The following is a 14,376-nucleotide window of genomic DNA, read 5'->3' as shown; positions in this document are numbered from 1 at the left end:
CATATTACTATCACACGAGCCAATGGCAATTAAATGCACGGATGCATAATCAGATTAATGAATGAAATACAACTGTTCATGAACAGAAGATTGTATTTGACTCATGCTGCATACACATACGCAATGACAATTATGCCTACTGAAAATATAGAGGTACAACTACGATTAGAGTTGTTTGCATAAAATGCACCGTGAACATTCACATGTTTGCCCTGTGATAGGCTACAATTTATCTCCATATATACTATTTTCTCAATTCTGCGCATATATTTTTACTTGTATCAATTGCTCGATCAATATATTTTGCATTTACATTTTTTAACTGTAGGTACCACAAACAATTAATATAGCTAAGTTTGTGTATATTTTACACGTAGTACAATACTGTACGTGCTGCTTATAAACACCAGACAGATAATGATTTATGAAACCGATGGTCTTTACTCATCTCACTTGCACAAAATAAATGCAGTAATAGAAAGCATAGAAACGTACAGGTGAAATACACTGAAAATTATATGCATTTAAAAATTTGGTCGGGTTGAAGTCCTCCCTCCGGATCTTCTGTATCCACTCAGCCTGTACCGCAGCGTCAACGGGGAATGCCTGAAAGCTGACTTCTCTGTTGTAACGTGACGAAATGATACATAACGGCACACAACGATGAAGTGCTGAGGCTGTCACCCTCTGAAAGGCAAGTCGCCTCTCTTGAATCCTAAAAACACTCATTGTGTAATGGAACTCGGTCGCTGTTGTCTGTCTCTAGCTCTCGCTGTCTCCCGCTCTCGCTGTCAGATCACCGGAAGTACTGGCCCACACACTCAAGTTCGAACGTCAACGGTCGCCGTGCACGGAGCAAATTGGATAATCATGTCATCCTTTTTGTGTGTTTTTTATGGTATTCATTTTGTGAAATCTTTCTGTCTTATTTATTGGTGTACCACTGTATGGGAGGTCTTATTGGTTTGTGTGTTTTACGTATGGTTTGATTGGTTTTGATTTTTCTTTGGCTTGGATTTTTGTTTCCTCCCATGTGGCGTGTTCTCCAGTTTATGATTCTAGTTTGATTTGTTTTATTCTGAGTGCCATATCTATCATCGTCTTCTCTTATATAATTTAATTTACATTATAATTTGTCAGTTTAATTAATCTGAATTCCAGATTCACCATTTTTTTTTCTTTAATATATCGTATTTCGTTAATAATTCAATTCAGATTGTTTGGTGCATTGTTTTCATTTTTTTGCCTTTTGTTTAATGTTTTTCTTAAATTGAGTTGAGTTGTTGTGGAATGTTTTGGTTCTTTTTGGGGTTTTGGTTTGTTCTATTTTCTCAAGTTTGTGAAATATTTTCTGAACAACATTGCTACTAATCAGGTTATTATTTCAACCACCATATCTGTGAAGGATTGTGTCACGGTGTGACAAATGAGGGTGGAACTAAAGTTCGCCGCAATTGTGTCCCCTCCGGTATAATAACAAGGAAACACCACCCCCCGTGTAAATGTGTATCTGTTGCCTTGCCAACCGGGATGAGGAAATCGACATCAAAGCCAGCGAAGAGAGACTGTTGGGTGGTTCTCTCCCGTGAGAAGTCGTTCTATTTGAGTGTTGCAGAGAAGAGTTGCGGGGTGCAAAGGGAAGTGCTGCTGGAGGGGACTCGAGGAGTGTGGAAGAGTTGTGAAAACACACCGTTTGCCTGGAAGGGAGAGAGATAAGTAATCGACCATCGTATCTCGTACCTGCATGTTTCAACGCTGAATTTGAGGTGGATTGGAGTGCTTTGATTGTGCTATCTAAATGTCACTGAGTGAATTATACTGATTCATGTTCGATCTCTTGCCCTCTTCCCCCGTGTTGGAACGGTGTTGTGAATCCGTCTATGTCTGTGGAGGAAAACCCTGAAACATCTTTTTCCCAACATTGGAGCTCGTTGCTTGTGGCACGGAGACCCCTGGGTGAGTGCTGGCCTTATCTGCACTTATTGAAGTGGATTGCAGTGCTTAAATTGACGTTTCCCCCCTCACGTTGCATGTTTGGAGTGAAATTGCCGTGTGTGTGTGGAAGATTTATTCTCTTTTGCCGTGCACTCCCCACGTGCCATGCTGGTCTACGGTCCGTAACTGGAGCTTAATAATGTCGATCGGCCCCATCTGTTGAGGACTAGAAGGAACAGCATCTGTGAGTCAAACTAACCTCTCTGTTTTGAAGTAGTGATTCTGACTGTCTTAGAAGAAGCTCTGTCCAGCCTGTTGACTTAAGTTCGCTACTTGCCTGTCAACCCACCTGTATGGTGAGAAGGTTTGCCCCCCTTGCAACACACGTGAGACTGCACACTCTATCTGCAATCTTGATTCTGTTTGTCTTAGCAGGAACTCCGCTCAGCCTGTTGACTTTGAGTCTGCTGCAGCCCTAAGCCCACCTGCACGGTGTGAAGTTATCTGTCCCCTGCAACACACGTGAGAATTGTATACTGCTGTTGAAGTTGATTCTGTCTGTCTTGGAGAAGTTCTGCTCAGCCTGCGACTTTGAGTTGTTACAACCCCAAGCCCCTCTGCATGGCGCGAAGTTATCTGTCCCCTGCAACACACGTGAGAATTGTATATTGCTGTTGAAGTTGATTCTGTTTGTCTTAGAGGAGTTCCGCTCAGCCCGCGACTTGAGCCTGCTACAATCCCAAGTCTATCTGCATGGTGTGAAGTTATCTGTCCCCTGCAACACACGTGATAACTGTATACTGCTGTTGAAGTTGATTCTGTCTGTCTGGGAGAAGTTCTGCTCAGCCTGCGACTTTGAGTCTGCTACAACCCCAAGCCCCTCTGCATGGTGTGAAGTTATCTGTCCCCTGCAACACGTGTGAGAACTGTATATTGCTGTTGAAGTTGATTCTGTTTTAGAGGAGTTCCGCTCAGCCCGCGACTTGAGCCTGTTACAACCCCAAGTCCATTCTGCATGGTGTGAAGTCATCTGTCCCCTGCATCACACGTGAGAATGGTATATTGCTGTTGAAGTTGATTCTGTCTGTTCTAGAGAAGCCCCACTCAGCCTGCGACTTGAATCTGCTATAGCCCCAGGTCCATCTGCATGGTGTGAAGTTATCTGTCCCCTGCAACACACGAGAAGCTCCGCTCGGCCTGCACCTTTGAGTCTGCTATAGTCCCCGGCCCATCTGCATGGTGTGGAGTCACCTGTCCCCGGCAACACACGTGAGGCCTATATATTGCTGTTGAAGCTGACTCTGTCTGTTCTAACTGTCTGTCCTAGAGAAGCTCCGTTCAGCCTGTTGACTCGAGTCTGCTGCAGCCCTAGAGTTCCAACTGTCTACTCACCTGTGGAAACTTACCTGTCCGTCGTAGGCCTCTGTGAACTTTGCATCAGTGTGGGAAGAGGATTAGCCCTGACTGTATACCCACCTGTAGAAACTCACCTGTCTGTCGTCGGTCCCTGTGAACCCTGCATCAGTGTGGGAAGAGGAAGGGCCCCGACTGTCTACTCACCTGTGGAAACTCACCTGTCTGTCGTCGGTCCTGGTGAACCCTGCATCAGTGTGGGAAGAGGAAGGGCCCCGACTGTCTACTCACCTGCGGAAACTCACCTGTCTGTCGTCGGTCCCTGTGAACCCTGCATCAGTGTGGGAAGAGGAACAGCTCGACTGTCTACTCGCCTGTGGAAACTCACCTGTCCGTCATAGGTCCCTGCGGACCCTGCATCAGCGTGGGAAGAGGAACAGCCCCGACCGCATACACACCTGTGGAAATCCATCGATCCATCTCAGGCCATTGCGAACCTTGTATCGACGTGGGAGTGGGTCCCGGAGACTGCTGCATTGCCTCGATTCCGGGGAAGAAGAGGAAAGGAAGATTTTAGCTTAGGTTATTCAAATTACTTTTAACTTTAATAAAAAGAACTGTTATTCCCTTGAATTCTGTTTCCGTCTCGTCTCTGACACGCTCCTCAGGGTGGACCTGGTTCAGGGGTGGGCGCAGTCCGGCTTGGCCCATCCCGACCTGTGACAATTGTATCTGTCATTTTAATAAAGTATCAACTTTTTGTACTCCGGCTTCTAGTTCATTTATTTGAACCGCCTGTGTTAAAATTATCATTGTTAGGGTCCCCCATCCCAGAAAAGTGGGGGTGGCGTAGTCAATTTGGTCGACATTTCTAACAGCCAGTTGGTCAAGGTCACAAGAGCATTACAATAATCTAGCCTTGATGTCATGAACGCATGAACTAATTGTTCCGCATTTGTCAATGAGAGCATATGACGTAATTTAGATATATTTTTAAGATGGAAAAATGCGGTTTTACAGATACTAGACACGTGACTTTCAAATGAAAGATTGGTATCAAAGAGCACACCCAGGTTCCTAACCGACGACGAAGACTTGACAGAGCAGCCATCAAGTGTTAGACAGTATTCTAGGTTATTACGTGAGGAAGATTTTTGTCTAATAATTAGAACCTCTGTATTTTTCAGAATTAAGTAGTAGGAAATTACTAGTCATCCAATTTTTTATATCAGCTATGCATTTCGTTAATTTTGTGAATTGGTACGTTTCGTCAGGGCGTGAAGAAATATAGAGCTGAGTATCATCAGCATAACAGTGAAAACTAATTCCATGCTTTCTAATGATATCTCCCAAGGGTAGCATCTCTTTCAGTAGCTTAGTCGGTATAGGGTCTAACATGTTGTCGATTTAGATGATTTAACGAGTTTAGTGAATTCTTCCTCTTCTATAGCAATGAATGAATCGATTTTTTCCTTAGGGAGACTGCAATGCACTGCCTGATGCGATACTGTAGTAGACGGTTGCATAGTTATAATTTTCTCACTGATATTATCAAGTGAAGAAGTTCATAAAGTCATTACTGCTGTGCTGCTTGGAAACGTCTGGGCTAGAAGCTTTATTTTTTGTTAGTTTAGCCACTGTTTCAAGATGTTGAATTATGGAGTCACTGATTATGGAGTCACCCACTATCAGAGTCCTGTGCTCGGCTGCGCTCTGAGCTGCTCGACCTTGAGCGGCAGTTAGCATCAATGTTAGCTACTGGCTGATTCGGTCTGTGTTTGATCACATTCATCTCGTTTGGGGATTCCTCATCTACATTCATTAATACTTCAAATCTGTTCTCAAGATGTATAGGCAGTGGTAGGAAACCAGTGTTTGCAATCCTTGTCATAGCCATATCTGGGGTAGAGGATGCTACTGCAGCAAAATGTGATGCTCGAGACAATCTGATGTCTCGAGTGCCTTTAGGTCTCACTCCCTGTTTGTCCCATCGATTAGTGTGTTGATCGGCTTGTTTCTCTACACTCAGTATGGCCTGTCGAGGAGCACTAGATTCATGGGACTCACCGGCTATATGCTGAGGGCGTCAATGACGAAGCTCTGTTGTGTGTTCCACCTGGTTTGGTAGTCCCGTAAGTAACTTTGTTTCAAGAACTGCAATAAAGTCTGTGGCAGTTTGTGCAGCAAGTAGATTCTAGAAGAGTAATTTTCTTTCTTATCCTTTTGAATATAGGCAGCTGTGTTTTCCCTTCTCCGGAATGTCAGCTGATGGCAGTGGTCGGATAGGAAAAACGCTTTTTTTGTAGTAATTTTCCAGTCACAAAAGTTTCTAGTTTTAACGGTGATGCCAAGCAATGTCGATTTAGCACTATGCTGATTTACTGAAGTTAAAATTAGGAGATAAAATATAAAAGTGATAGAGCAAAGTGCGAAGCAATGTACAGGGTGAAAAGTAATTGTCCTAGTACTGAACCTTGTGGTACTCCGTACTGAGCCTTGTGGTACTCCATAGTGAACTTGTGATCGATATGACATCTCTTCATTTACTGCCACAAACTGATAACGGTCAGATAAGTATGATGCCATGCTAATGCAATTCCACTAATGCCAATATAATTTTTGAGTCTATTCAAAAGAATGTTGTGGCTTGGTATCAAATGCAGCACTAAGATCCAGGAACACTAATAGATAGATACAACCACGATCGGATGATAAGAGCAATATTTAGTTTTGCACCCATCAAAACTGAGCAGATTATCAGAAAGAGTCAGTAGATTATAGAACAAAATGACTTTACTACATGTTTTTGGTACATTTGGGGGTTGCATTTCCAATTAAATTCTGATATATGCCTTTACCATGATTTTAAATCAGATTTTTCTCATACTGCCCAGCCCTTTACAGTGTACCGTGGGCGTTTATGAGAGTGATTTCAAAGTAACCTCCGTTCAGTGACAATGGGAGTTTTTCAGTTCATTTGTCAGTGTCATGGGTTTGACGGAGTGTATGATTGGTGGTTGAAGATGAACAGGAAGCCACTGTAATGACTCTTAAGGAATTAATGGTCAAAGATAAAAGCTAGCAGAGATCTCATGAGTTCAACACAAGTCCATTTCCATATCTCAGTCTTTACAGGGGACACGGAAAGGCGACCACAATTCCACCACGCCAAAATAAATTCTTTCCATGAAAGATTCATCTCTGTAATTAACAGAATTGAGGTGGAACTACATTTGCGTTCAGATTCTCTCCGACCAAAGCGACTTTGGTGAAGTGCACACCCTTGCCCTGAATTTGAATGGAGTCACATAGAAAGGATCAGCTGGCAGAGGGACGGGGAAGTTGTTTCTAACGGTTGCAGTCTAGTTTTGGCCTCTCTACACCATCAAGAAATAAAGAGAGAGATATCTGCGCATCAAATCTGATGACACCAATCCCTCAGCCTTCCCCAGAATCCATTGTGTTTTCAATTGTCTCGTCTAACGGCCATAAAGAGAGATGGGGTGCCTGCTGGGCGGGAGCAGTGCCGCAAATTGAAAGTGTAATTTCTAACAATATGGGACCCAGCAGTTGGGAAAGCGATTGCCTCAACAATTTGTGTGTGTGTGTGTGTGTGAATCCTGTGTCTCTTGTCGATGAATGCAAAGAGGGAAATGGAAGTTTGGTTCCAAATAAATAAGATGACTCTAATGGACGGGTAAATGACTTTGGCCTGGGGTTACTGTGGCTTCGCTGCATAAAGCCCATTTGGACCGGTGGCACTCAGCGTCCGTTTGCTCGTCTAAGAGCTCCTGCTGTGCTGCATCACCCTCCAGAAATTAATTGGAAAATAAAGTGTTGGAACGAAATTTTCGTTTTACCAAAGGCACTGATTGACATTCTGTGAGTCTCTTCTGGATCTCTGGGTTTTATTTCCACTGGGATTTTTACTGCTTTTGACATGACAGTAGCCAGACTTCTGGATCCTTGTGTGTGTCTCTTTTTCCTCATTTGAATAACAGTTTTTTTTTCTTTCTTTTTTTTTGTATGGTGTTTATGTTGCAGCAGTAAATATGAGTTGATCATTAAATATGTTATATTATATTAAGCCATAGACTGCACTGGCATAGATGGTATCTCTTTCCTTCCTTATACACAATTATGTAATCAAATTCATATTGTGTATGCCACCCCAAATTATATTTTAGAAAATTATTTTAAACGTTCTTGAACCATTTTAGAAACAACACATGATCTATGCTAAGGAAAACTACTGTCTAAGTTTAGTAAACATCATCAGAACCAAGGACTTATTTGTCTGTTAAATATTAGACGTTTGGCAAAAATAAGCTTTATGGAGTTTCCATTCACTATCCCACTTTATGCACAAACATTCTCCCAACAACTCCAAAATATGTTCCCAGCTCTGGTCATTCCCACAAAAAATGTGTCTCAGTATTGTAGCACCCTTATTATGACTTTCCATCTCATTTTAACAGCTTTCACCATTCAAATTTCAAACCACTGCACTCTGCATTCTCACAATACTAGCCTCTGACTCACTAGTATAAACACTGTCAGTACAAATCCTGAGGCCATGACTTCACTCATTAACATGGCAAAAGTGCACCCCAGTGTGACATAAGACCATTTTTCTGTCTCTGTCTCTCTCTCTCCCTCTTTTGGCACACATGTGCACGGATAATGGCACACATATTTGATCCTTTCTGACAGAGGGCCAAAGGGCTGTGGGTTTCCTGCTGCTCTGCCAGCCTCAGATTCCTCTGCCTCCTTTTTCATATGGACGATTAAACATATCCCTGCTTTCCAGTGCACTGTCAGAATCCACAACCAGAGCAGTCCTAATATGTCTGGATAACACACAGTCCAACCACAGCAATGCATGTGATCTCACACACTAAATGCTTCCATCCTGCCTTGGTTGAACTGTATGTGCAATTGTCTCTGTCTCTTTGTTTATGTCTTACGTTTTGAATGGCAGATGTGAATGCATTTAGCTGAAGAGTTCTCTAACAGGGACAAACCCTCTGCTCTTAACGGAATATCAGTGATCTGAGTTGATCCAGAATGAATCCTTGGTCTCTGATGAATGGTTAAAGACAAATTGATCATTTAATATCCAGAATTATTCTGCCAATAAGACAAATTCATCCTCCAGTAGCTATGTTTCCATCCACCTATTAGTATGCACATTTTGGGATATTGCATAAAACAAATCTCTGGATGGAACCACCAAGAAATATTCTGAAATACCCGAGTAAAGTCTGTTGTCAATATGGTTTGGTATAATACCCTTCCAGAACTCTTACATTACTGCGTTCCCAAACAACAGGTATTGTTTTTTCCGCCTCAGAAAGCAAGATAACATGAGCACGTTTATATCGTCGCTGTCGGGCAGAAACCTTGTATGTCCAAATTTTGTCAATTTCATATTTTTTCACAAATCGATGCTATTGGTCAGTCCCCACGTGGTTCTGTTATTTTTACAAATTATTAACCAATCTAAAGTGTGGAAAATAGCTTGAGAGCAAATCTCTTAACTCCATTGGACACTTCAACTGTCAGAGAATCCTCATAACTCCACCTCTTCTTCACTCCGCGGCGGGAGCCTCCGCGGCATTTTGTCTCCTCAAGATTGAAAGTCGCAATGATTTAAGAAATCCTCGTCGAGCAACACGTAAAGCAAGCCTTAACTCTGATTTTATCTGTGTTAAACTATGATATCAGTTTTTGATGTATTTTAAATGTCTACTTATTACTAGGCTTATTATTACTAGGCTTATTATAGGTGTGCATTGAAGTTTTAAAATGTATCTAATATAATACTTGAATTGAATTAAATGTTTTGGATACCAGCATTCAATTATTATTTTTATTATTATTTTACTGACTCGAAGTTGGCACCCCAGCTAGATTTTTTTTGTTCTAAAAATGTTCTAAGAACATTAGCATGTATTGTTCTATAAATGTTTTCAGCGGCTAGTTTTAGTTTTGTTCTTAGAATGTTCTTTTAAAAGTTTGGAGAACATTCTTTAAAAACATTTTTAAAATGTTTAGCGATAACATTCTTATAACATTATTCTCTAACGTTCTTAGAAAGTTTTCAGCGGGTAGTTTTATTTTTGTTCCCAGAATGTTCTTTTAAAAGTTTGGAGAACATTCTTTAAAAACATTATTAAAATGTTTAGTAGTAACATTCTTTTAACATTATTCTCTAACGTTCTTAAAACGTTTTCAGCGGGTAGTTTTATTTTTGTTCCCAGAATTTTTTCTTTAAATGTTTAGAGAACATTTTCTAAAAACATTATTAAAATGTTTAGTAGTAACATTTTTATAACATTATTCTCTAACGTTCTTATAATGTTTTTAACGTGTAGTTTTATTTTTGTTCCCAGAATGTTCTTATAAATGTTCGGATAACAATTTTTTAAAAACATTATAAAAATGTTTAGTAATAACGTTCTTATAACATTATTCTCTAACGTTCATAGAACGTTTTCAGCGGGTAGTTTTATTTTTGTTCCCAGAATGTTTTTTTAAATGTATAGAGAACATTTTTTTTAAAACATTTTTAAAATGTTTAGTAATAACATTCTTATAACATTATTCTCTAACGTTCTTATAATGTTGTAAGCGGATAGTTTTATTTTTGTTCCCAGAATGTTCTTTTAAATGTTTGGATAACATTATTTAAAAACATTATTAAAATGTTTAGGTGTAACATTCTTACAACATTATTCTCTAACGTTCTTAGAAAGTTTTCAGGGGGTGTTTTTATTTTTGTTCCCAAAATGTTCTCTTAAACATAAAAAATGCTTAGCTATAACATTGTTAAAACATACAATTTTATTAATCTCTAAAATAAAACAAAAATCTAACAGGATTATGAATGGCATCCACATAAATTATTAGAAGTTCTGTGTACAGTAGATGCCCAACATTACATGAAGAACTCAGTAAAGTCCAATGTGCAATCACACGTCTTGACGGCTGTTTGCTCAGAACGCTCATCATCAGTATTTGGTTGTCTTTATTCTTGCAGAAAAAGAATAAAGTCATCTGCATTAATAGGTGTTCTACTGTTCTTCTCTTCTTGTTTTTCAGCTGCTATCCCAGTTAGCAGAATTAAGCTCCATTCTCTGTGTGCATGGTAGAGTTTTTCCTCATAGCCTATAAAAGAAGATCATGCAACAGTGTAAACAAAAATAATACAAATACATATTACATATTAAGATCACAAGCAATATTGACTTTGAAAACTTTCAAAATTAGCCAGCCTAATTATTAATCAGAAATTAATTAGATTAGTTTATTTAAAAGTATAAATATGATACCTTATGAGTATCTATTTTGTTTTTGTAATTTAAAACCTATACTTAATCCATTATATACATGTTAATAACACAACTAGAGGCAAAATTATTTTTACAAACTACAAACTTGGCTTGAGAAGTGTGAACCTCGAACTCAGGTCACCTTGAGCACAGCTGCAGCATGTCACAGCACTGCCCACGAGGCTTTTGCACTGCTCTGCTCACGAACAGCTCATTTTCATCAGTTATATTGTCTATGGATTGTTACATTTCTTACAGATTTCTGCTTGTTTTAAATCAGATACAGATAAAGTAGAACTGCATTTGAATGCACTGGCGATGGAACAATTTCTAGTGTGATTTAATCATACCTGTGTATCGTCTCTTTGCTATTAGCTAAGCTGTAAGTTTTAGTTACTTCAAAAGCAGAAAAAAATATGTGCTATAACTTCTGTTTCTACGCAGTTTCTTATTGAGAAATCACAGCACAGTGTTGACACTAACCTTCTGTGCTCCAGTAGGTTTCTGTGTGCGCACAATCTGCATGTTAAATGTGAGCTACTGTCTGTGCATATGAAAGCTTGTTTCCGCCATGGAATACAATTTTTAAAAAAGGTAATTGCGACTCACAATTCAAACTTTTTTTTCTCAGAAGTGCGAGATATAAACTCGCAATTGGCTGTTTGAAAGTCAGAATCACAGGATAAATTAGTAAAACCTGAGAAAAAAAAGCAATTCTGGCTTATTTTGTTTTTGCTGTCTTTTCTATATGAGCACATTAATGCACTTCATACAGCCGCTCTGAGAGTCACTTCAGCAGCATTTTAGCTTCATTTGAGAAAAACTATCATCATATCATAAAACACAGAGAGACTCAAAGGTCTACACGGCAATCCGTCAAATAAAAGTTTGGATTAACCTTTGAAGAAAGTTGCTTAAATCATTACATTTTAAATAATTGGTTATAGCAATTTAATTAAACCATTAAAATGGAATCAAGAAAACAAACAAAAAAAAACTTTTGGGAGATGCGAGAGTGAAGTAGTCCAGTGATAATTAACAGGCAGCCATGGTTAATGCAATTTGCAAAGACCCGCCCCCTTTAGTTACTGTTGCTATGTCCAACAAGCCATGGCGCTCTCACGCCACACATCATGTTGTCACGCAATGAAAAATACATTGCGGATCAAAGAAAAAACGCTGAAACGTCTAAACGCCGAGACAAGACAGAGCAGGTTACTTTTGATATGAAACAAAGTCTCAACGTTTAATTTGTGTAATTTTTGTAGAAAAAAAAATAATTTTTGTAAAATAGAAATGTAAAAAATAAATACCTGTCAATCAAACTCCCTCGAAGGGTGAATTCTGAGGGGAGTAAAAAAGACAGCTCACAATTCTGATATTTTCTTGCAATTGTGTGTTCCTGCCTCACAATTCTGAGAAAAAAAACAAAAAAAACTGTCATTTTACTGATGGAAACAGACAGTAAAAAAGTGGACTTCAAAGATTTCTTATTCTGTAGCTCCCTGTGGGATTTTTTTGACAAGTCCATAAAAATGCATCCATCCATGATAAAAGTACTCCACACGGCTCTGGCAGGTTAATAAAGGCGAAAGGTGAAGCGAAGTGATGCATTCATGTAAGAAACATATCCATATTTTAGGGCTGGGAATCGATTAAAAAAAAGTAACTGATTATTTACACAATTTGCTGTAATTAAATGCAATTAATTGCATTTCCCCCAAGCTTGTAATCATCAATATTTAAACTTAGAATAACCTAATTAAACAACACAGGAAAAAAGGAACAGAAAATAGCCCTGTATTAAAATAATATTAAACATCAATATATCAATATATTATTATTTTTCAATAATCAATCAACATAATCAATTTAACAATTTATTATAATTTTTTTTTTTACTAATTATCAAAATAAAACATAGTCCTACAAAGCTATTATTACAAGAGCATGCAGAGCAGGTCATTCTACCATTGTTGCCAGCATGACTATACCAGCTCAGTAGGGCTATTTCACAGAAGTCTACTATTGAGAAAATTCACGTTATTTGACTTTGCTTTTCCAGTGCATAATCGGTACATGATTGGAGCGTTTGGGCCGTTTTTAACGACAGAGCAGAACACGCAGCGCAAACACAGAGCAGAACATTGAGCAAAGAGCTCAATGTTTGCTCAGTGTTGTGTGTGTGTGTGTCAATGCGCCGACACACACACACGGAATGGAGAGCGCGGCGCGAAAAAGACCCGCTCATGAAAGCTGCGTGAGAATAAAACCTGATCGCCGAACACGGCGGGGCGGGACGGCATATTTTGCAGCCTTTTCCGCAACAGGAAGTCATTAAAACGAGGCAAAAAAAGTGCTGCGTTAATTGCGTTATTTTTTTTTAACTCGTTATGCATCTCAAATTAATCGCAAAGATTAATGTGTTAATTCCCCCAGCCCTACCATATTTATAACTTTATCGACTTAAATAACTAGCTTCCAGCAGACATCCATATGCAAGTCAAATTACGCCAAAAGAGTTACATAGTCAACGCATCGATACGCATACGCGCCTGCAAGGCTACGCATCGCTACACTTCGGCCGCCATTATCCATCTATGCGTAGCAAAATGTGTCGTCCCAGTTTTTGATACGCGACACACCATTGTATGCAATACTATGTGTTGTTGGTGGGGGCAAAACTGCAAGTTGCTTGCGTCCGACGTGTAGACTATAAAAGGCTCTTGTCGATGTATGACGTAGGAGTAGCATAAGCTTTGATGGCTCTCGCGGTTCAAACAAACAGGGCTAGGCAATAAATTCAAGCTCCTCCCACATTTCTCTTTATATGATTCTCTTTAATGATAATTTTTTCTAAAAATCTCTGTGGAAAGAAAGTCAGATATAAATCTGGCACGTGGGAGAAAAAAAGAGATCATTTTTATTTTGGAGTGCATTGTGCCTTTAAAATTGACTACGGTTTTATAATGCAGTGGATACTTACTAGTGATGGACTTGTTTCTCTGTTGGTGCCTGTTCTGCTCCGTGAACATTGTTCCAATGCTTGATCTTAAGAAAATTTAAAAAGTGTGTTAATGTGTGTTAACAGACTATTGATCTGGGTGACATAGGACCATTTTTTATGTTTTCCTTAAGTGTTAGGCTATATAAATCTGGAGAACCCTTACTAACATTAACCATGGTTTTGCTACACTAACTAAATTGTAATAAATTATTGTAATCAATCCACCATAAAAACATTGTTTCTACAGTTTACTATAATAAAAACCATGACTAATTTAGCAAAGGACCCTGGGAACATGTCCTAAAAAGAACAGCTCATCCAAAAAGTTCTCTCGTTATTTACTGGTACTCCATGTTGTTCCAAAACTGTATGAATTTATTTTGTATAACCTTAATTAAGATATCTTGAGAAATGACTTCACTGTTTTGTTTTTTTCCATAAAATGGGTTCCAATGTTGTTTTATTCCCAACATTCTTGTGTTTCACAGAAGTAAGTCATACAGGTTTGAAAATAATTTCATTTTGAAAGGACATTTATGTATAAAGACACAATGTTCTCAGTTCCCTCATTGTAAAGCTCCTATGCTGAGGTTTATTTTTTTCAAAATGTTGCAAGTAAAATGTTATAATTTAGTTAACTTGTCACATTAAAAGAACATTTTATAAAGAACATTTAACATCTCATCTCTCAATGATATCCTCAAAAAAATTTTCTAATGTGACAGAGAGAACGTTCTTCTTTTGTTA

General features: G+C 38.9%; 1 long non-coding RNA gene across 1 annotated transcript; it reads left to right on the top strand.

The window, feature by feature from the left end:
- The first annotated feature begins 3,008 nt into the window (after positions 1 to 3,008).
- Positions 3,009 to 3,921, top strand: LOC309492674. Its single transcript, XR_014203646.1, has 2 exons — positions 3,009 to 3,204; positions 3,302 to 3,921. It is a non-coding gene; the product is annotated as an uncharacterized lncRNA (long non-coding RNA).
- Positions 3,922 to 14,376: the final 10,455 nt, after the last annotated feature.

This window comes from Leuciscus leuciscus (genome assembly GCF_965113295.1).
Source record: "Leuciscus leuciscus genome assembly, chromosome: 2".
Lineage (NCBI taxonomy): Eukaryota > Metazoa > Chordata > Actinopteri > Cypriniformes > Leuciscidae > Leuciscus > Leuciscus leuciscus.
This window is presented reverse-complemented; position numbering and strand designations above follow the sequence as displayed.